Below are 19772 nucleotides of genomic sequence, written 5' to 3' on the forward strand. Positions count from 1 at the left end.
CAAGTTCATTGTGTGAAGAAATACTGGCTAAAAGAAGCACAATATTTTAAAACCCATAAAAAGAGAACAGCATTTGTCTTTTGATACTTGCTTTCAACCCAATATTCTATTTATACTTTCAGGCTCACACAGTATCTCACATCATCAGCCCTGTCTAATTGAAATAAGTTTTTTTGTTTTGTTTGTTTGTTTGTTTTTGCCAACAACTCCATCCCTAGGACTTGCCTAATTCTTGTTTTAGAAAAACAAGTGATTCCAACTACAGATACACTAGCAGAAAGGATTCCCATCTGCCAGTGATTTGCAGTAACACAATCCCATGGTTGTTATAGAGCAAAGGTGTTGTGACCCTGTGACTTATCCTAGGGGCTCCCTGTGATGCCAGGCACACTGCAGGGCAGCCTCTTCTTCCTCAGTCCCTGAGGATGGTCTGCCTCAAGGCCATTCTTCACTTTTCTTCTAGAACAGAATTTATCATTTCTCCTGAACAATAACTAAAAACATATTCTCTATTGTTTTATCCTACAAATCTAGGGCAATGTAGAAATTATATAAGAATGGATTTGATTCTGTTCTCACAGAATTTTGACTGCATGTGCATAGCATGTGTGTGCAAGCATGTGTATGCATGAATGTGTGAGATTGCTCTCATTAGCATTAAATTAAATGTCTATGATGGGAGGCAAAGACTATTTGTCCATTTAAAATGTATGATACCTTCATATTTGAGAGACACATTTGTGACCTTCAGAAAAGGCACTGCCGTATATCTATGACATTGATGATGGCATTCACCTCCATCAATAGAATAGCACAAAGTTCAAATGCCCCACCAATCCTCAGCTCACTGCAGAACAAAGACAAGCACACTCTAAGAGCTACCAACCTGGTCAGAGCTGTTTAATGACCTTCACCGAGTCTCCAGGTAGCCACGGCACCAGGAAAGGAGGCCAGGCCTCCTTGGAAGTGACACCCTCTTTGCACTCCAGGGCCCGCCTTGGTGACCCCAGGTTTAGCATCCTTCAGAGAGCGAAATGCCTCTCTCTTCCCAGACAGACTCCAGTGGAAGGGTTCCGCTTCAGCAGCAGATTCCATCTCTGGGTCGCATTACGGTGAAATCCAAGCCTTTATTTCTTTAGGGGAAGAGGCCAAGGATACAGGGTGCCAGGGAGGGAGGTGACCCTCCAAGGCAATTCCCCCTGGCTCCAGATGGCTAATACTCAGCTCCGTCCTGCTAGCTGCTGCACCAGCATCGCAGAGAGACAGAGAGAGTAAAGCAGGGGCTGAGCTGGGAGCTTGGGGACCAGCTGTAATCCAGAGGTGAGCGAGTCTCATCCCAGCAAAGCTCCCAGATACAGACTTAGAACTCCATGGCTAGTCTCACCCAATCTTTGGAAATGTTTATGAGTAAAAGAGAGATTGGTGGATATATATATATGTATATATGTATATATATATATATATATTATATTGTGTGTGTGTGTGTGTGTGTGTGCGTGTGCGTGTGTGTGTGTGTGTGTGTGTGCGCGCACACACACGCGCGCTCCATGGGGGAAATCATGCATAAAGGGCCTGTTCTCTTTAATAATGATAATAATAATAATAATCCCACAACTGGTAGGTTGGGGAGATAGTGTAAGTAAAGGTACTCACTATATAAACCCAATGACCTCAATTCAAATCCTCAAAAGTCACCTAAAAGTGCCAGCAGCTGTAATCCCAGCATACCCTTACCAGAGATGGCAGGTGAAGACAGGGCAGCTGGCCTGGCGAGTCACTTGGTGGAGAGATTGTCTCAAAGGAGGTAGAAAGAAGAGTTGTGGAATGAGAGGTTGCTCCCTGACCTCCACACGTATACAGGTCTGTGAGCGTTCCTGAACATGTGTGCGTATGGGCATGCACACACACACACACACACACACACACACAGAGACACAGAGAGAGAGAGAGAGAGAGAAAACAATCCTATAATGCCATGTTATGTCCACATGACATTGAAAAATGGGAAGGTGTATAAAATTCACTGCTGTGACAGTGTGAGAAAATCAGCACATCTTAGGGTACATTTACCATCACTGGAGACCTTGCAAATAGCATGACTATCCACAAAGCAAGAAGATCCCATGTGACCAGACCTAAGGAGAGTTCTAAGTGCACCTTAGGAATTACCCTGCACAGTAACACACCACAAACAAAAAGCTACAATTATACTTCCTGCAGAGCTCAGGTGCCAGCCAGTGAAACACCAGGCAGCCAGGGAGATAGCAATTCCAGGGAGCAGGTGCCTGGGACTCCCCCACAGGATTAGGGCTTGGCATAGGTCACTGAATGTCTGAGGGAGAAGTCCTGGCTGCTGTGTCCAAATGGGGGAGGCCAAGAGGGTGACTGAAAGTTCCCAGAATTCTATGGGGATAAGCCAAGAAGAGAAGCTGTGCTTTCTGACTATGGAGAATAGGAAGTGCCCATGTCTCTGCTCTCCAATGGAGGGTCTCCTGGGACTTCCAGATGAGAGACTATGAGTCATTCAAATACATAAAGCTGGCAGGTAGCGCATGATGCTGAGGCATGTGCTGTAAAGTGTAGGGGTGGTTAATTTAAATATCCCCTCACATTGATTTCTCTGTGTGTACACATGTACACACAGAACCATATGTATGTCTCTGTGTCTTGGTAGAGGTCAGAACACAACTTTTAGGAGATGGCTCTCTCCTTCCATCTTGAGAGTCCAAGGGATCAGACTCAGGTTGCCATCATCCCCAGTCTGGGGATGGGAAATCTTGAAGGACTGAAAAGTGCCTGAGGGGGTGGATAAGTGTGCTCTGGGAGTGTCTGAGGGGGCTTCTGCAGAGGGGTAACTGAAGGGGGAAATTTCCCTGAAGCCGGGGGGGGGGGCTGTGTGGAATAAAAGAAGGAGAAAGCCTGAAGTGCAGGCGTTTTCTCCCACAGCTTCCCATCAGCCACAGTGTGCACTAATCTGCCCCCACTGCTCTCCTGATGCCATGGACCAAACCCTTTGAAACCATGAAGCTGAGTAAAACTTTCCCCTCCAGATTGTTCATGCTGGGTAATGTGACACTGTGATAAGGAAGCTAATAAGGAGACACCACAGGAAAACATGTACCTTCCTGCCTTCCTTCTTTCTCCTTCTGAACTGATAGATATAAAGAAAACGAGAATGGTAGCTGCCTTCACAGGTAAAGTAACTGAGTTTTTTAATCTCATGATGTCATCAGTCTCGCCAGGTTCTCTGGGAGGCACTCACACCTGCCCCTTAACACCCATACAAGGCCATGGATCTCATGGCCAGTACCATGAGGTGATCAGGGTTGGGGTGGTTTGGAAGATGGCTGTATCCAGGTTTCGACAGCAGAGCTAACGTTTGGACCCTGGTCATCAAAACACAACCTTTGCACTCTGGGCTATGCACTCCCAACCAAACATTAGATGCTTATTCAACATAAGCCATGCCATAGTGGTCCTGTCTCATTGGATGGAAAAGCTTGAGCGGAAGCAGAAGCAGTCTGTCTTTTACTCCCGCAGAAGCAAGGAAGAGACAGCAAGACACAGTGCAGTGATGACTTCTGTCCTAAATTTAGCTTCTTCTCCAAACATCCACTTACCCTACTGCTCCTTCCCTCTCTGGACATTTAATAGCTCCTACATGCCGACCCTGGGGTCACAGTGTGCTGAGACAGCTTGGGTCAATGCTGTGTTTGTCCTGGAGTCTACAACTGTTTCTCAAGGTGGTTTTTCTGTTGTAGAAGAGCCTCAGGTCATCTTTGCAGAGCTCTTTTCTCTACGTCGCAGTTATTTCTCCATACTACTAAAATAACAGTTTCCCAAAGTACGCTTTTCTAGTTTTCAAAGTCAGTTTCCTAACAGAAGCCAACTTCCTCATAACAGAGATAGGCCCAAAGGAAGGAAGGAAGCAAACTTAAACAGAGAGAACATTTAAGACTCCAAAGCATTTCCAGTAACTTCTTCTACTGAGAACTGCACTAAGTAAAACACTAGGCGACAGAAATAGAACTGTAGTTAAGTTGTCAGAATGGGGTTCAAGCCCTCAGCTTGACTCTTACAGCTTCCTAGGGTTTAGCAAGCATGTGGGATATTTGAATCTGGCCTTTTCCACAGAATGAAACCTATGAACGATTGTACTAAGTACACCACATATACCAATAAAAAGAACACACACACACACACACACAGAGAGAGAGAGAGAGAGAAAGGGGGCTAGATCCCCTCCTTCCACTCGGTCTGTATGAAGCAATTGAGTGTGTTTGCATTTCCTCAAATGGACCCCAGTTTCCATTCCTTCCCTGAAAGAGTGTCCACACCCTCCTTGATGGTCAACATTCTCCTCTGCCCAGAATCCACCCTAAACGGGAGTCCCCAGAAAAAGGCTCATGGACTTTCCCTTTGGGCTTTCATCTCCTTCCTCTGACCCAGACCCTGCCTCCTGGGAGGGTCTCTGCTCAGCACTTCCCTCAAGTCAGGCCCCACTCACTCACTGCTGTGGTGCACAGCACCCACCAAAACTTCTTCAGTGCTATCTGCATGCCAGGAGGGGTTCAGCTACAGTCTCACACACCTACATTTCATTCAACACGGGCCAGAAGCACAGGAGTCTCCTGGCAAAGGGCAATTACAATATACTCAGACCCTTTCTGGAATATTCTTTCTAAGAATCACTTCACTGCCTCCCCCACCCCAATTTCCCCTCTGTCCCCCAAGCCAGGCTGTTTCAGAATAACATTTACAGTGTTCATGTCAAGTCAAATTTATACAATTTCAAGGTAACAGTCTGGGGCTTTCCAGTTCATACAAGGATCTGAAACTTAACCACGTGCTTAGGAATGCACAGTGGTAGAAGGTATAAAGCATCCCTGAGAAAGGAGACCCCAAGCTTAGAGAGCTTCAGACCGGAACAGAGGAGTGGCACCCCCAGGCCACCATACACCCATCACTCCCACCTCTTTGCATGATCAGCACCTTTTCCAGGGCCCTGGTGTGTTTCTATTGCCTGTCCTCCGCTGCCACAAAACTAGAGGGACCGTGGAACCTAGTTAGCTCAGATGCTCTGTACTTAGAGTCAGAGTCAGAGTCAGGAGAGCAAAGGTGTGGGCAGTGCTGCCTGGCCCTTGCTGGGCTCTACAAGAACGCCATGCCATTGCCATTCCTTAAAATTACATTAGAGATTTTGCCCCTCTATAGAAACTATGAAGTTCGAGGTTCTTATCTTATTCCTCAGCCATCTGAGATCGGGCAATGTCAGTTACACAGATAAGTTGGTGGCTTTTGGTTACTTGACTTGGAGTCAGATGTGACTTAAGACAGAAAGTCAGCAATCAGGTGGCAGGTAGCACAGTGCTGGGGAGCAGAGGGAACAATGGAGTAAGCCCCGTAAGTGTTCACTCCGGGCAGGGCAGCATGAGCCGCAGCACAGCCCGGCACTGCCTGGCATGCAGTGGAAGCTCACTGAACATTCAAGGGGAGCTGGGTGTGGTGGCACATGCCTGTGGGATGCATAGTAAAGACGCTCTCCTGCCCCAAACACTGCCCCAAACATGCGAACCTTAAAATACTGATTAATATTACAAAGCAAAAAAACAAACAAAAAAACAAAATAGGAAGAAAAAGAAAGGAATGTAACAAAAGGGCACAAGTAAATCTTTTTATAATGTGTTTTATTTAATGTCTTTGATGTCTGCATATAGACATCATGTGCTTCTGAAGCCACGGAGTAACTGACCCTCAGAAACAGTGGCTGTGAGCCACTGATGGGTGCTGGAACAGGGCCCACGTCCTTCTCAGGAGGAGCAAGTGCTCTTGGTTACTCAGCCATTTCTCCAGGCCGAGGGAAAACCTTTCAACACCCATAGCTTCCTTCAGTTTGAATGGATTAAAATTTCCCATTGAAAGGTAACAAGAGATACACATAGGTTAAAAGTGAGAGGACATTATCGATGGCAGAGAGCACGCGGCATGCAGGCAGACACGGTGCCAGAGCAAGAGCTGAGAGTCCTACATCTTGTAGGCAACAGGAAATAGACTGAGACACTGGGCGGTATTCCCAGCATAGGGAAACTTAAGACCCACCCCCACAGTGACACACTTCCTCCAACAAATCCACACCCACTCTGACAAAGCCACACCTCCTCACAGTGCCACTCCCTATGAGATTATGGGGGGGGGGGATTGCATTCTAACTACCATAACAATGACCAAATGGTCAGTTTATCAAGGGACTTAACAGCTATAAGTTATAAGCTTAATAGTGTCCACCATCAGTGTGTATATGTGTGTGTACATTTATACTGTAGAGAAAAAATAACTAACAATACAATAGTTGGTACCTTTGCTACCTTAGTTTCTACTATGAATGGTCCAGACAGAAAAATCAAGGAAACCATGGACTTGAACGTCAGGTCCAAATGTAACAGACACAAATCTAGAGCTGTCCATTCAACAACAGAATACACAGCCTTCTGTTGTAGGCAGATCATTATCCAGAACAACGCATATGAGGGGCTGCAAACAAGGCTCAACACATCCAGGAAGACTGAAGTAGTTTCTGCTTCTGTCCACAGTAGGATGAAACTAGAACTGATTACAGGAAGAAGGCAACTGGGAAGTATCTTGAAGCAAAGTAAAATAGACACTCAACATTCTAAAGCACAGAGAATGTAACAAAATCAGCACTAAGAGAAAGGTGCACAGCAGTGAGCACCACACTGGGGGGGGGAAATGCGTCTTAATATATGAGTCTAGACCTCAAGGACAGAGGTAAAGATATGAGTGAAATAGAGATGAAAAGACAACAGAAAAAGTTAGTGAAGGTAGGTTTTCTTTTTCAAGTAAAATTGAGAAAAATTTAGCTGTATTAATAAAGAAAAGTGAGATGATTTATATGAATAAAATTATAAGTGAAAGAGCAAATATTATAGTTGACAGTACAGAAATATAAAGGAATTTAAGATACTTCTGTAAATAACACACAAAACTGGAAACAAAAAATAGAAATTCCTGAGATATTACACATTGCAACCTCCCAAGAGTAAGTCATTATGGCTAAAGATGGCTCAGTGGCGAGAACACAAACTGCTCTTGTAGGGGACCTGAGTTTGGTTTCCAGTACCCATGTTGGGTGGCCCACAACTGCCTGTGACTCCAAAACCTCTGGCTTCCACAGACACCTGCATCCATTTGTGCATGTCTGTATGTTCGCACATATATAATTAACAATAATAAAAATACCAGTGTTGTTTGTAATAGCCAGAACCTAGAAGCAACTTATATGCCCTCCACTGAAGAGTAGATAGAAAAAATGTGGTACATTACTCAGGAAAAAAACAATGAAATCTTGAAATTCGTAGGCAAATGGATGGAACTGGAAGAAACCATCCTCAGTGAGGTAATCCAGTCACAAAAAGACAAACACAGTATGTACTCACTCATATATGGATTCTAGACATAGAGCAAAGGATCACCAGCCTACAATCCACACTGCCAGAAAAGCTAGGAAACAAATAGGACTACAAGAGAGACATACATGGCCCTCCAGAGAAGGAGAAAGGGACAAGATCTCCTGAGCAAATTGGGGGAGGGGAGATAATGGGAGAAGAGGAGGGGAGAGGAAAACAAGAGGGATCAGGAAGATTGAGATGGGAAGAATAGAGAACAAGAAGATAGATACCTTAATAGAGGGAGCCAGTATAGGTATGAAATCTGGCACTAGGGAAATGTCCAGAGATCCACAAAGATGATCCCAACTAATAATCTAGGCAGTAGTGGAGAGGGTGTCTTTGATGTCCTTCCCCTATAATGAGCTTGATGACTATCTTAATTGCCATCCTAGAGCCTTCATCCAGTAGCTGATGGAAGCAGAAACAGGCACCCACAGCTAAGCACTGAGCCCTCCTCCTTCTGGAATCCAATTGTAGAGAGGGAGGAGAGATGAGCAAAAGGGGTCAAGACCATGCTGGAGAAACCAACAGAACCAGCTGACCTGACCTATTGTGAGCACACAGACCCCAGTTGTGAAACTGGGGAACCAGCACTGGACTGAACTAAACCCTCTGAAAGTGGGTACCGGTTAAAAGGCCTGGACAGTCTATGGGACCTCTAACAGTGGAACCAGTATTTATGCCTAGGCACAAATGGACTTCGGGAGCCCATTCCCTATGGAGGGATACTCTCTCTGCCCAGATACATGGAGGAAGGCCTAGGCCCTCCCCCAAATGATGTGACAGATTTTGATAATCTCCCATGGAAGGCTTCACTGTCCTTGGGGAGTGGGTGGGGGGTTTGTGGGGGAGTTGGTAGGGGGCATGGGAGGGAAGGAGGGAGAGGGAATGAGAGGACTGGTATGTAAAATGACAGTTTCTAAATAAAAAATAAAAAACAATGAATTGCCCAAAGAAAGCACATACATACAACAAGGACATCTGTTCAGCTATGTTCATAGCAGTGTTATTTGTAATAGCCAGAACTTGGAAGCAACCTCGATGCCCCTCAACTGAAGAATGGATAAAGAAAATGTGCTACATTTACACAATGGAATACTACTCAGCAGAAAAACAAACAAAAAACCACTGGAATCTTGAAATTCGCAGGCAAATGGATGGAACTAGAAGAAACCATCCTGAGTGAGGTAACCCAGTCACAAAAAGACAAACATGGTATGTACTCACTCATATATGGATTTTAGACATAGAGCAAAGGATCACCAGCCTACAATCCACACCTCCAGAGAGCTAGGAAACAAGGAGGACCCTAAGAGAGGCATACAGGGTCTCCTGGAGAAGGGGAAAGGGACAAGAACTCCAGAGCAAATTGGGAGCATGGGGGAGGGGAGGGGAAGTTAGGAGAAAGAGATGTGGAGTTTAGGAGGGGGGGGGGGGCATGGGGGGGGAGGGAGATTGAGATGGGGGGGGAAAAGGGGGGAAAAAAAAAAAAAAAGGAGGAGAGGAGGGGAAAAGAGGAGAGAGAGGAGAGGGAGGGGGGGGGAGAAGGAAAGAAAAAAAACATAATAGAGGGAGCCATTATAGGTTAGAGAGAAATCTGGCACTGGGAAAATGTCCGGAGATCTCAAGGGTGACCCCACTACAATCTAAGCAAAGGGAGGGGCACCTTAAATGCCCTTCCCTATAGTGAGATTGATGACTACCTTATATGCAGCCAGACCCATCTAGTAGCTGATGGAAACCCACAGAAGCAGACACCCACGCTAAACCTGAGCTGAACCCTGAATCCGTTGCAGACAGGGGGAGGGTGAGGAGAGGGGGGAAAACAATACTGGGGAAACCCACAGAGATAGCTGACCTGAACAAAGGGGAGCTCAGGAATCCAGACTGACAGCTGGGGAACCAGCTTAGGACTGAAACAGGCCCCTTGAATGTGGTGTTAGTTAGGAGGACTGGGCAGTCTATGGGGCCTCTAGTAATGGATCAGTATTTGTCCCTAGTGTACAAATGGACTTTGGGGACCCATTCCAATAGATGAATACTCCCTCAGCCTAGATACATGGGGGAGGGCCTAGGCCCTGTCCCAAATGATGTGACAGATGTTGATGGTCCCCAGTGGAAGGCCTCACTCTCCCTGGGGAGCAGAAGGGGGATGGGATGGGGGTTGGTGAGGGGTATGGAAGGATGGGAGGGAAAGGGAACTGGGATTGATATGTAAAACAAGATTGTTTCTAATTCAAATTTTAAAAGTACAAAAAGACAAAAGCAAAACTATGAACAAGCAGATAGACATTGCAACAATAATTTAAAAATCCCCAAAAGGGGACTAGATATCTGCAAAGGTGAATTTTATTAATATGAAAGAACTGGTAACAGTATTTCCAAAACTGTCCCAAACACTGAGGAGGATGGAAGATTTTCAAACTCATTTTATGAGACTGGCCTACCAAGACCCAAAAGACAATATATAAATAAATAAATAAATAAATAAACAAATAAATAAATTACAGGAGCGTACTGTTCAGAGGCCTGGGAACTAATGCTGTCCTCAGCCTCCATCAAGGAAATCTCTTTGCAGTGAATGGTGGTTAATGCCAAAACACATGGTGGTCAGACCTCTGAGAACAAGTAATTGTAGAGCATTCAAGCTTAAATGAGACACTCAGATTGCCCCTTTCAAGGCTCAGGGGACATGGGGAAGGGGGTAGAAAAATGTAAAAACTGGGTGATGGGAAAAGCACTGTGAATGTCCCCTTACAGGCATGCCATGGCTGTGGCACTCTGAACTCAAGCAGCTGTAATCACTTCCATAGGCTCTGCAGAAGACCAAGGCCTTAAATGTTTGGTCATAGATGGGGGAGAAACTCATGGGTCACCTTCCTCAGGGGAGCACAAGGCCAGAAGAAGGCTGTTAAAAAAGAGGAAGTCATTGCCTTTAGTGATATTGTCACTGGTGGTCACTCAAATTTCACTGACTAGCTTCACAACTCTGGGGATGGACCTGATTAAACCCAGTGGGCCACATAGCAACACATAGACAAGGCATAACTGTGGGACTGGAACTTGGTGGGGGCAGGGTTTGATGGGGTAGGAAGAAGATAGAGTAATGGGTAACCGGAATATTATGTACATATATGGAATTTTCAATGGATAAATTAATAAAAGGGGGGAAATTACAGGTCAATAAACATGATGAATATAGGTGCAAACATTCTTAGCCAAATATCTGGAAACTGAATTCAACAGCACATTAAAAAAAAAAAAGATCATACACCATGAACAACTGACAGCGAGATTTATCCTTGGGTGCAAGAATGATTCAACATATGTTAAACAGTGACAGTGGGACACATTAATAGGTCATCTCAGTGGACACATCAACAACATCAGACAATATACAATATATTTTCAGGATAAGAACTATCAGTGAGCCAGGCATTGGTAGTGCATGCCTTTAATCCCAGCACTCGGGAGGCAGAGGCAGGCAGATCAGATCTCTGTGAGTTCGAGGCCAGCCTGGTCTACAGAGCAAGTGCCAGGGTAGGCTCCAAAAGCTACACAGAGAAACAATGTCTCAAAAAACCAAAACCAAAATCAAAACCAAAAAAACCATCAGTGAGCCAGGACCTCAATGAAATAAAGGCCACAGAGGGCAAAGCCATGGTTTTCATTAGACCCAATGCTCTATCACCAGGAACGAGACACAGAGTCTCACTCACAACTTCTTTTTACAGTAGTATTGGCAGTCCTAAGCCAGATCAGTTGGGAGAGAATAAGAAATAAGAAATAAGAGGTACCCAGATCAAGAAGGATTTAAATAATTTTGTAGATAACAAATCATTGGAGCTAACAAAAGATCCATCATAGTCAAAGGACACAAAATCAACATACAACTCACACCCGCTTCATTTCCACACAATAACATGAACTATTAGAGAATGAATTCAAGAAACACTCTCATTTACAAAACCTACAAAAATACTTATGAGTACATTTAACCAAGGTGTTGTATGACTAAACGTTTCCTGGACACAAATCTACTCAGCCCAGATAGGGAACCCATGACTGGCTAAAGTATGGATAGCACCAAAGTCCAACTTGGTGAACCAAAGAGTTATTTTAGGGTTACTTACAGGAATATGGGTGAGGGGTTACTTACAGGAGAAGAAATGACTCAAAAACAGCTGCATCACCCAAGCCTGCCCCAGCTGGGTGACAGCTTACAAAAGCTAAGTTTGGAGCGCACTACATAACATGCAGGTAGCTCAAAGGTTGCAGAGTGGCTTCCCAGGGGCTCCAGGTGGTCTAAACCTCATCTAGGCAGCTAGGCTGGTTTCTGCTCCTTCCAGGCAGCTGGTCTGGTCTCAGGGTCTTGGAGGCTCAGCTTGCTTCTGTTTGAGGGAGATTCCCAGCCTTTTATTGTTTATTCTGACAGGGAGGGTTTAAAGAATCTGGTCAGTTTCAGGGACTTCCTGAAGGTGTTTTGAGTTTTGTACCTTTATGCTTAAGGCCGTCCCTGCAGGATGGAAAGTTTCAGTCTCAGAGGAAATTAAAAAGAAATTAAAAGACATGTTCATGAAAGAAATCAAAGATGACACAAATAAACAGAATGGTATGTCATATTCTTGGACTGGAAGAATTAATACTATAAACATTTCTAGACTATTCAAAGTGACCTTCAGATTCAATGCAGTTTCTATCAAAACCAAGTAATATTTCATACAGGAATTAAAAAAAAATCACAAAACAAAACAAACAACAAGAAAACTTCCTAGAATTTGGACCACAAACCCCAAATAGATAAAAATAGTCTTATAAAACTACACCAAAAAGCTGCAGTAATCAAAACAGTATGTTTCTGTCATTCATATAGACGCAGACAGGTGAAACAGAATAGAGAGAGCCCAGAGTAAAACACACACACACACATACAATCCACCTAGAATTCTCAAAGCCAGAGCAACGGCCCCTTTAACTAAATGTATTGGGGAAACTGAATAAATAATTACAAAAAAAGAGTGAAATTGGACCCTTATGTTACATAATATCCTAAACTCAATTTGAAGCAGATTAAAGACTTAAACGTCTGGAAGTTTTGGAACTGCTAGAAGAGACGACACAGGGGAAGCGCCTTGACATTCACATTCAGTGATAACGCAGACGAGACAGGAAAAGTGGATGAGACAAAAGCACAAACAGCCTGGGAGCTCAAAGCCCTTCAGTACAGACTCCATTTGTGCGCTTGATGCTTGATTCATCTGGCCTTGTTGGAGGGGTGTGTCACTGCCAGTGGGCTCTGAGGTTTCGAAAAACCATGCTAGACAAAGCTCTCTCTCTCTCTCTCTCTCTCTCTCTCTCTCTCTCTCTCTCTCTCTCTCTCTCTCTCTCTCTCAGCTACTTTTTCAATACCACGCCTACCTGCTGCCATGTTCCCTGCCACCATGTTACCTACCATGATGATACAGTTTCAGGACTATGCCTCTAAAACTGTAGGCAAGTCCCCAGTTAAATGTCTTGTGGCTTTATTTTTCTACATAAAACTTAGCATATTTTTTCATGCTCTCCCCCCAAAGTTCTGTCTGTATTTTAATTGCTCTTGCCCTGGATTGTAACACCAATTTACTGGGAACTGAGAATATTAAAAGAATATTGATAACCCTTGTGTGTGTTTGTTCAACTGGTGGACAAAGGCAAGGGACATAGTTGCAAAGATAAGTCTTCCATAACCTCCAACTCATTATTCAGTATGAGTTTTTGTACATATAAGAGAATATGTCTTTTTTTGTTTTAAGAATCAAAGTATTAGGTCAAAGGAATATGATTTGAAAAGGATCAATGATATGATGGTATTTGATTTATTTAAATAGTTATCACATCCAGAGTTTGAAGCTTTCTTTCATAGGCCTTTCCTTTATTTATACTAATTTTATATTTAGAAATTCATTTAAGAAGGCAGGTTTTTTTTTCTTTTGTATGAACATCAAATGTTTCCATTTCAGTTTCTATGTCTTTTGGGATTTGACAGGGCATCTTGCATGTTAACCGGACACAACATCTACAGGACAGGTGCTGTGAAATTCATAAGAAAGGGTCAAAGAGTCCCTTGGAAATGATGATGGTCAAAGGATATGGAGAGAGGACTCCAGCAGGGCATATAATCTCTTCCACTGCTATCCAACTCATCATGAGAGAACATGCCCACTCACACTGATCAGATGCTAGGTGCTGGGCTAGTGAAGTGGCACATGCTTGCTTTGCTATGATCAAGGTCCTACACTGAGATGACCTTGCACACAGACAATTAGAACCTCAAATGCTATTGGCTGGCCTATGGGAACATGGGCAAGGCCAAACAACTGTTGAAGTTGTAAGGCAACAGAATACACACTCTTGGAGGCAATTGGTTAACATCTGTCTGATTTTGAGAAGCATATGCCTCTTGTCACAACACTTTGGCATTTACTGTATGGACAGATTCGTGAACATGTGAATAGATAACTAGGATTATTTCTTACAGTAAATATTAAGAATAATCCAAAGTCTATTAACAAAAGGTTGCCTATAGAAAAAGTGATACATCTATTCTGTAGAATACTATACAGATGTCAAAAAGGACATCAAATGTACAAAATATATGAAACAGGTGAAATCCAGACAACTATTTGCAATTAACTATATTCTGCTTTAAAAAAAAATGGTAAGAATCTACATTTGTTTTACTTGTTTTACAGTAAAATGAATTCTGGAAGAGCTGAAGACTGATAGTTAAATTTTTTTCACATCACATGATTATATTACATATTCAAACAGTAAGTTTTGAAGTACTGCCATGAGGCCTAATGGTGCTTTGGCCATTGATTGATGACCATGGTCATGATGGCTGACATTGACAATGCTGGGCCATGAGATTACAATGCAGCAGAAGAATCCCTGTGTCCCAGGGTCACTGGAACTGTGTTAACATGGATCCTAACACATTGTCCATGTGTCTGTGATGCTGCAGGTGTGGATGAATCTCCTGCAAAGCACAACACTCCATCACGCTTGGTGATGCGATTGGAACAATGGATCACTGTGGATGTTTCATGTACCTACTGTGCTACCCTGCACGTCATGTGCTAGAGTACACTTCCAGCTACATGCAACCCTGTAAACAATTGGCATTATCTCCACACCAACAGCTCATAGATCTCACGCATACTGCATCTCTTCATTATATTATTTTCTTTCTTCTTTATTTTTATTTAGTGAGGCCTTAGGAGTGACAAGCTACATCAAAAATATGACTGTTTAGATATGTGATATATAATCATATACATTTATCTAGACAAAATATAACTCTCTGCATATATGTGTACATAGAGAGGAATAACCAACAATCTAGGTATGCATTTGGCTACCCCAATCTGTGAAAGTCTACATAATCTATAATGTTCACGTGGGAATGAAATCGCCTAACACACATTTCTCAGCTATGTGGCTTTCGTGAGGGAATCCTGACCCTGTTGTCAGGGAAAAGGCATGATGTCATTTACTCTTCATTCTCTCCACATCTTCAGAGATCCACACCCTCAAATTCAAACAACAAAAACAGAGTTTGGCTAAGTTTCACTAAAGTGGGATTGGTCATCCACCTTCCTAAACCAAAAGCAAGGATGTCAACCAGGCCAAGATTGGGGTTGATGGATTTCACTGGTGGGTTTGAGATGTCTCTGATGGGTAATTACAACATGGCTGGGAGGTTAAGCTGAGGGACCCAACCCATCCTCATTGAGACAGCACTCCACAGAGTTAACACCTGCATCCCCAGGCACAAACTGAGCAGCCCAGAAACCTGCATCCACAGCTCCTTGGGAGTTCACCCCACACTGCTGGAGTGTGGCTGCCTGAGATAGACCATGTAGCCTGTGCTTGTCACAACAGTTTTCTAGTACAGACCTACTTCCTTAGAGCAAACTGGCTGGCTGGCATCAACATGCTCTCTCTCTCTGTCTCTCTCTCTCTCTCTCTCTCTCTCTCTCTCTCTCTCTCTTTCTCTGTATGTGTCTCCCTGTCTCTGTTTTTATCTTTTATATGTTCATGTGTCTGTCTGTCTCCTTGTCTCTGGTGTCTGTCTCTGTCTTTGTGTGTCTTTCTGTGTGTTTGTCTCTCTGTGTGTGTTTATTTGTATCTGTCTGTCTCTATCTCTGTCTCTGTGTGTCTTTCTGTCTGTCTATCTGTGTGTGTGTGTGTGTCTGTGTCTATCTGTATGTCTGCCTCTTCCTCTGATTATTTAACTGAAGCACACTCCAAGATTCCTTAGTAACCACAAATATTGAAAGAATGCCTGGCTCTTCTCTCAAGGCCCGATGCCTGTCAACTCTGACTCATAGCCTCCCTTCTTGATCATTCTATGACTTGTCTCCAGTATGAATGGCCCCGAGGCTGCACATTAAAGACAACATCCCTTGCAAACAAACGAGGGCAGAAAAGGCCAAAGACAGAAGAACTGTGCTTATTCTAGCTAAGAATTTTTTAAAGGAGTAAAAAAATGAGCAAGGAATCGGGATATTGTCTTAGGTTCAATTTAGAAAAAGGAGTTTCAGATAGCTTGTCTTGGAAACTTCCTAAAGCCACCATGTATTTCTTTAACTCTGTATATATTATCATGGCAGATAATAACAAAGATAGGAAGTCTTAGGTTTGTTTGTTTTTTTTAAGAGATTTTTAGGAGATGAGAGAATACAAACATTGTTTTATAAATGTGGCAAACTTCAAACGGACAAGATTAATGCCATTAACTTCCTTAACAATTTGTGTTATCTTGGCTGGATTCCATGGTACACACTTTTAATCCCAGCACAGCACTTGGAAGGTAAGAGGAAGGCAGATCTCTGTGAGTTAGAGGACAGTTTGGCCTACAGTGTGAATTCTAGGACAGCCAGGGCTACATAGAGAGACCCTGTCTCAAAACCAAACCAAACCAAACCAAAGAATTAATGTTATACTAACAACCTGAGTTCAATCTTCAGGACCCACAGGGTAGAAACTGAGAGCCTACTCAGGCAAGTTGTCCTCTGACTTCCAAATTCATGCAATAGTACATATATTTACACACATACACAGAATAAATAAATTTGATAAAAAACTAAAATTATCAAAAATAGTCATATTAATATAAGAAGTGGACTGGAAGTCATGGAGTATGGGGATAGAGAAGGCTAGAGGTGTTCTGAGGCCACCCAGGCTGTACACAGGGGGCTGATGGTGGGAGGATTTAGAGAGAGACCCCAGTGAACAAATTCATATGCCTGTGCCAGGCAGCAGGAACAAAGAGATCTGTCCCATTTGCTTTGAAAAGGGAGGGTGGGAGGCAAGACCTAGACACTTGATAGATGCCCCTCCTCAGCAGGTGTGCTCTGTGTGCACCCACAGGGAGTCTGCCATAGTCTCCTTGACTCCTTTATACAAACTCTAGGGACTGATGCTGGGTTACAGAAATCTATGGGGAAACTCGAACACAAAGACTGGCAACCAACTAGATAGCTACAACATTTGAGGAAGGTCAGAGATGAGCCAAACTGCTAGAGAAGTTGCTATTCAGCCTCGAATATGAGCTCATTGGAAGCCAGGCAGATGTGACACATGCCATAGGTATAGCCCGTGAGTTGTCAGAGTTCACATAGAAACAGTGTCTGTTCAAGGCAGAGTCTAGCTAGACATAAGAGTATAAATGTCTTGATGTGTCCTGCCATTATGTCTCCAGACAGGGCAGGGAAATCTCCACAAATAAACTAGTCACCAAAATGAGTGAGTCTGGGCTCCCATGGTAAAACTTGCTGTCAGCAAATGTCACCCTTATCCCAGGGGAACAGACTGAGTCAGCACTTGAACTTCCCCATGCATCATCTTAGGCCCCAACTTTTCAGCATCTCAGAGGCTCATCTCTACCCAGGCCCACTGTTATGGACGCAGGTGAGGTGCAGAGCAGAGTGACCGAGCTGAAGGAGAACTCTGTGATCTGGAAGGTCAAGCAGAGGCTGCAGTGGTGAAGGTGGCAGGGTTGGAAGAGGAGGCAAGAAAGTAAGAGACATGGAGAGTACAGATGCCCATCTGAGTATGTGCTCAAGATGAATCCAGGACTGCCCTTCACCACCAATATCTGCAGGTGCTCAGCCTGTTTATAACAGTATGTAACATATACACATGGCCAAAGTACAACTATCCATAGATTACTTATGATACTATGTATCTGTATGCTAACAGCTGTTCCTTGGAAAACTGATAAGAATGAAGTCTGAAAATGTATACAGAAGTCAGTTTTTTTCCCACAGATTTTGGACCTTCACGCAGTTGAATGCACCGATAGAGGCTATGGAGAGGGAAGGAGCTTGTGTTTGCTCCTTTATCAAAATAAATTTACAATAAAAATTTAAGAAGGGGAGGGGGAAAAGGAATGACTCAGCGGTTAAGAGCACTAGCTGCTCTTACAGAGAGTACCTGTGTTCAATTCCCAGCACTCACATGGCAGAATGCAAGCATCTGTAATTCCAGTTCTAGGGGATCTGATGCCCTCTTCTGGACTCCCAGGGTACCAGGCTTGTATGTGGTATACAAACATACAGTCAGAAAAAAAAAATTATACACATAAAATAATAAATAAACCAAAAAGTACAAGCAAAAATAAAATGAATTTAAGAAGCATCTAATATAATCTAAAAATATAATCTAATCAGTGAGTATAATTTCCAGATTAAATTCTCACAAGTGACAGGATAGTAGGCAAGAAACTGGAAAAGGAATTAAGAAATGCAAAAAAAGAGAAAGAGAATGTAAAGCAAAGAGAAAAAAAAAAAGCCAAAAGTAGTCTTTTAAAGGAGTCTTAAGGAAAGAATATTAAGGAAGACAGATTAACCAAAAGGAGTGGGGTAGAGGGAGGCGAGGAGAGAGGTGTGCAAACATGAGCCATCTCAAGCAGCAGCTGGAACAAAGTATGCACTAAAGAATGAAAGATAATGCCATCAGCTGAGAATGGGACTCCTTGGAGAGGCAGTGGATTGCAGGTCCGGGATGGGGAAAGGACAATTCAAACCTTGGTAGTCTTGTCAGGTAAGAAAGCAGAATGTCATCAGACTGCTATGTTCATGTCGAATACAGAGGACCCAGCCTAAAGGGCCTGCTGTCAAAGAGGAACCATCTAGCATCAAGAAGTTCAGATCCATATGCTCATAGTGATACTAAGAGGGCAAAGCCCTCATTGGTCGCCTGTGAAAGGTACTCAGGAACTGACTCACTCTAGAAAAATGAACAGGAAAGGAGCTGAGCATCAGTTCTGGCAATCCTCCACAACTGTGACCAAAGGAACCACACGGTCATGGTGGACAGAGAGAAGATGTTTATCTGGAGGTGGCTTTCTGCTTATACCTACGGAAGGAATGACTTTAAGTACCCTCTCCACCTGTTGAGATGGATCTCTTGAAGCCCAGGTTGACCTCATCTCACTGTGTAGCCAAAGATGACTTTGAGCTTCTAATCTTCCTGCCTCTGATTCTTGAGTGATAGGGTTAGGGGCGTTTATCACCACTCCTGGTTTCATGCAGAACTGGGGATCAAATCCAGGACTTCACAGATGGTGGTGAAGGATTTTACCAATTGATCTACATCAGGAGGAAGGTTCACTATTTTGTAAACCTGAATGTAATAAATAATCCGAGCAACAATGAATGGTTGGTAAAATCCATTGTGTAAAAACTGGAAAACCCATCAGGACCTTAATAATGAATATTAAGTTGACACCAATTAAAATATCTCAGAAAAATCTAAATATCAAAGAGAAACACCAGACATTTGTTAACTCCTGAGGCAAAGTAGGAGGGACATGCATAGATGAGCAGGTGCTCTTGCCAACAAATGTCCCTGAATCTAACCAGAGCTCTAGGTACAAAGAAACCACAGGGAAGAGAGGAACATGCCAGGTCCCAAGAATGAAAAGGCAAAATCCAGACACTGGGAACTGCCAAGGATCATGTGACTTTATCAGCAATGAAACTGCATAGAAAATGGAAATGAGGGAGAGAATAAAAGTTATGAGTCTTGGGACAATGTTGATCCAAAGAACATAGAGACAATGATCCAGTCAACTGGATTGGAGAAAAACAACAATAAAAACAAGTTAGAAGACAAGGTACACTTGATTATTGACTAGATAGTACACTTGACTATTGACTAGATAGTATTAATCATTTTTAAAATTTTTTAAGGTACGCATGTGATGTGCTGTGGGTTTTTTAGACTTCTGAAGCTGTAAGTCTGTGTATAGGTTCAATC

General features: G+C 43.3%; 1 protein-coding gene and 1 non-coding gene across 2 annotated transcripts in view; one reads left to right on the plus strand and one right to left on the minus strand.

The window, feature by feature from the left end:
• Lrrk1 (leucine rich repeat kinase 1) overlaps window positions 1–19772 on the minus strand; it is a 132794-nt gene that overhangs the window by 99476 nt on the left and 13546 nt on the right. The gene's annotated exons all lie outside the window — the stretch shown is intronic.
• On the plus strand, window positions 13119–13241 carry LOC127238032 (small nucleolar RNA SNORA40). The gene has a single exon (XR_007835897.1). It is a non-coding gene; the product is annotated as a small nucleolar RNA SNORA40 (small nucleolar RNA).

The sequence above is a fragment of the Phodopus roborovskii genome, unplaced genomic scaffold (genome assembly GCF_943737965.1).
Source record: "Phodopus roborovskii unplaced genomic scaffold, PHOROB, whole genome shotgun sequence".
NCBI lineage: Eukaryota > Metazoa > Chordata > Mammalia > Rodentia > Cricetidae > Phodopus > Phodopus roborovskii.